Genomic DNA, 4,700 nt, shown 5'->3' on the forward strand with positions numbered 1-4,700 from the left:
TTCTCAGGATTGCTTTAGCTATTCAGGGTCTTTTGTTGTTCCATATAAACTTTAGGATTCTTTGTTCTATTTCCATGAAGAATGTCGTTGGGATTCTCTTTGGGATTGCATTGAATCTGTAGATTGCTTTAGGTAGCATGGACATTTTTTGTGTGAGGAAGATCGGCCTTGAGCTAACATCTTCCAATCCTCCCCTTTTTGCTGATGAAGACTGGCCCTGGGCTAACATCCATGCCCATCTTCCTCCACTTTATATGGGACACCACCACAGCATGGCTTGCCAAGTGGTGCATCGGTGCATGCGCGGGATCCAAACCGGCGAACCCCGGGCCACCGCAGTGGAGCACACGCACTTAACTGCTTGCACCATGGGGCCGGCCCAGCATGGACATTTTAACTATGTTTATTCTTCCAATCCATAAGCATGGAATATCTTTCCATTTCCTTATGTCATCTTCGATTTCTTTCAATAATGTCTTATAGTTTTCATTGCATAGTTCTTTCACCTCCTTGGTTCAATTTATTCCTAGATATTTTATTCTTTTTGTTGCAATTGTAAATGGGATTGTACTCTTGAGTTCTCTTTCTGCTAGTTAATTTTTAGTGTATAGAAATGCAACTGATTTTTGTAAGTTGATTTTGTACCCTGCAATTTTCCTGTAGTTGTTTATTATTTATAATAGTTTTCTGGTGAATTTTTAGGGTTTTCTATACATAGGATCATGTCACCCACAAACACCCTTTCCAATTTGGATACCTTTTCTTTTTCTTGCCTAATTGCTCTAGCTAAAACCTCCAGTACTATGTTGAATATGAGTGGTGAGAGTGGGCACCCTTGTCTTATTCCTGTTTTCAGAGGGATAGCTTTCTGTTTTTCCCCATTGAGTATGATGTTGCCTATTGGTTTGTCATATATGGCCTTTATTATGTTAAAGTACTTTCCTTCTAGACTCATTTTATTTAGAGTTTTTATCATAAATGTATGTCGGATCTTGTCAAATGCTTTCTTTGCACCTATTGAGATGATCATGTGGTTTTTATTCCTTATTTTGTTAATGTGGTGTATCACATTGATTGATTTGCAGGTGTTGAATCATCCCTGCATTCCTGGTACAAATCCCACTTGATCATGGTGTATGATCTTTCTAATGTATTGCTGTACTCAGTTTGCCAATGTTTTTTGAGGATTTTTGCATCTATGTTCATCAGCAATATTGGCTTATAATTTTTCTTCTTTGTCTTGTCCTTGTCTGGTTTTGGCATCAGAGTGATGTTGGCCTCATAGAAAGAATTAGGAAACATTCCATCTTCTTCATTTTTTTGCAATAGTTGAGAAGAATAGGTGTTAAATCTTCTTTGAATGTTTGGTAGAATTCTTCAGAGATGCCATCTGGTTGTAGACTTTTGATTTTTGGGAGGTTTTTGATTACCGTTTCAATCTGTTTACTCATGATTGGTCTATTCAGATTCTCTATTTCTTCTTGATTCAGTTTTGGGAGGTTGTATGAGTCTAAGAATTTATCCATTTATTCTAGGTTATCCAATTTGTTGGCACATAGTTTTTCATAATATTCTCTTATAATCCTTTGTTTTTCTGTGGTATCCATTGTAATTTCTCCTCTTTCATGTCTAACTTTATTTATTTGATCTTTCTCTCTTTTTTTCTTAGTGAGTCTGGCTAAGGGTTTGTCAATTTTTTTTAACTTCTCAAATAACCAGTTCTTAGTTTCATTGATCCTCTCTACTGTTTTTTTAGGTCTCTATTTCCTTTATTTATCCTCTAATTGTTGTTATTTCCCCCTTATGCTGACTTTTGGTTTTGTTTATTCTTCTTTCTCTAGTTCTGTTAGATGTAGTTTAAGATTACTTAATTAAGAATTTCTTGTTTGTTGAGATGAGCCTATATCGCTATGAATTTCCCTCTTTGAACTGCTTTTGCTGCATCCCATAAGAATTGGTATAATGTATTTTTATTTTCATTAGTATCCAGATATTTTTTGCTTTCTCCTTTGATTTCTTCATTGATCCAATGGTTGTTCAGTAGCATGTTGTTTAGTCTCCACATATCTGTGACTTTCCCAGGTTTTTTCTTGTAGCTGATTTCTAGTTTCATAGCATTGTGGTTGGAAAAGATGCTTGATATGATTTCAATCTTCTTCAATTTATTAAGGCATGCCTTGTTTCCCAACATATGGTCTATTTTGAGAATGTTCCATGTGCACTTGGGGAGAATGTGTATTGTGCTGTTTTAGGATGGAATGTTCTATATATATCTATTAAGTCCATCTGTCTAGTTTTTCATTTAAGTCCACTATTTCCTTGTTGACTTTCTGTCTGGATGATCTATCCATTGATGTAAGTGGGGTGTTGAGGTCCCCTACTATTATTGTTTTGCTGTCAATTTCTCCCTTTAGGTCTGTTAATAGTTGCTTTATATACTTTGGTGCTCCTGTGATAGGTGCATATATATTCATAAGTGTTATGTCCTCTTGGTGGAATGTCCCTTTTGTCATTATATACTGCCCCTCTGTCTCCCATTGTCTTTTTATCTTGAAGTCTGCTTTGTCTCATGTAAGTATGGCAACACCTGCTTTCTTTTGCTTGCCATTTGCTTGGAGTATCATCTTCCACCCCTTCACTCTGAGCCTGTGTTTGTTTTTAGAGCTGTGTTTCCTGTAGGCAGAATATTATTGGATCTTGTTTTTAATCCATCCAGCCATTCTGTCTTTTGATTGGAGAATTCAATGTGTTTACATTTAGAGTGATTATTGATATATGAGGGCTTAATACTGCCATTTTATCTCTTGTTCTCCAGTTGTTCTATATTTCCCTGGTTTCTCTTCCCTTGTATTTCTAACTGCCATTTCAGTATGATGGTTTTCTGTGATGGTTTTCTGAGTCTTCTTTTTATTTATTATTCATGGCTATGCTCTGATTTTTTGTTTAGTGGTTACCATGAGGTTTGTATAAAAGATCTTATAGATGTGACAGTCCATTTTCTGATAGCCACTTATCTCCATTAGCCTAAGCAGGTTCCATCCCTTTCCTCTTCCCCATCTAAGTTATTGTTGTCACAAATTATTCTGTTTTGTATTGTAAGTTTCAGATTAAAATGAAGTGTTTATACTTATTTTTGATGCTTTCTTTCCCTTTTCCTTTTATGTTATAATTAAGTGTTTGCTAACCTGTTCTGGCAGAGAGCTGCCATTTTCTGATTTTGTCTATTTATCTCCTTGCTTAAGGTTCTGTAAACCTTTTTGCCTTTTTGTTCAAGTACGAGTGCATCCTCGATCATTTCTTTTAAGGGAGGTCTAGTGGTGATGAACTCCCTTAGCTTTTGTTTATCTGGGAAAGTCTTTATTTCTCCATCATAGCTGAAGGATAGTTTCACTGGATAAAGCATTCTTGGCTAGGAGTTTTTGTCTTTCAGTATTTTGAATGTATCAATCCATTCTCTCCTAGCCTGTAAGGTTTCTGCTGAGAAACCTGCTGAAAGCCTGATAGTGGTTCCTTTGTAGATTATTCTTTTCTGCCTTGCTGCCCTTAATACTTTTTCTTTGTCATTGATTTTTGCCAGTTTTGCTATTATATGCCTTGGTGAAGATCTTTTTGCATTGATGTAATTAGGAGTTCTATTGGCTTCATGTAATTGTAAGTCCAGTTCCTCCCCCAGGTTTGGGAAGTTCTCAGGTATTATTTCTTTCAACAAGCTCTCTGCTCCTTTCTCCCTCTCTTCTCCCCCTGGAATACCTATAATCCTTATATTGCATTTCCTAATTGAGTCAGATATTTCTTGAAGAATCTCTTCTTTTTTTTAAATTTTTTTTTTGAGGAAGATCAGCCCTGAACTAACATCCATGCCAATCCTCCTCTTTTTTTTGCTGAGGAAGATGGGCCCTTAGCTAACATCTATTGTCAGTCCTCCTCCTTTTTTTCCCTAAAGCCCCAGTACATAGTTGTATGTCTTAGCTGCACATCCTTCTAGTTGCTGTATGTGGGATGCTGCCTCAGCATGGCCAGACAAGCTGTGCGTTGGTGCGCGCCTGGGATCCAAACCCGGGCCACCAGTAGCAGAGTGTGTGCTCTTAACCACTAAGCCACGGGGCCGGCCCCCTCTCTTCATTTTTTAAAGTCTTAGTTCTCTCTCTTCCTCCCCCTGAAGTGTTTCTATATTTCTGTCCTCTAAATTACTAATTCTGTCTTCCATAACGTTAGCTCTGTTTTTGAGGTTTCTAGATTGCTTTTTTATCTCATTCATTGTGTTCATCATCTCCAGAATTTCTGTTTGGTTTTTGTTAGAGTTTAAATCTCTGTTGTGAAGAATTCCTTCTCCTCCTTAATTTTATTTCTAGTTCATTGAATTGTCTTTCTGAGTTTTCTTGTAAGTCGTTGAGTTTCTTTATGACAACTATTTTGAATTCTCTGTCATTTAGATTGTAAATTTTTGTGACTTCAAGATTGGTGTCTGGAGACTTGTCATTTTCCACCTGCTCTGGAATGTTAATGTAGTTTTTCATGGTGTTTGATGAAGTGATCCTTTGCCAGCACATAGTGGTAGTATCAGCAGATTCCACATGCCACCACTGGTTGGGGGCAGGAGCTGTGTTTTCTGAACCCACCACATCTGCTGGAAGTTGTGCTGATAGGCCTCATCTGTGTTTGCTTGCTGGCTGCAAACACTTGGTGGGTCACTCACGCAC

This window comes from Diceros bicornis, chromosome 28, assembly GCF_020826845.1.
Source record: "Diceros bicornis minor isolate mBicDic1 chromosome 28, mDicBic1.mat.cur, whole genome shotgun sequence".
Taxonomy (NCBI): domain Eukaryota; kingdom Metazoa; phylum Chordata; class Mammalia; order Perissodactyla; family Rhinocerotidae; genus Diceros; species Diceros bicornis.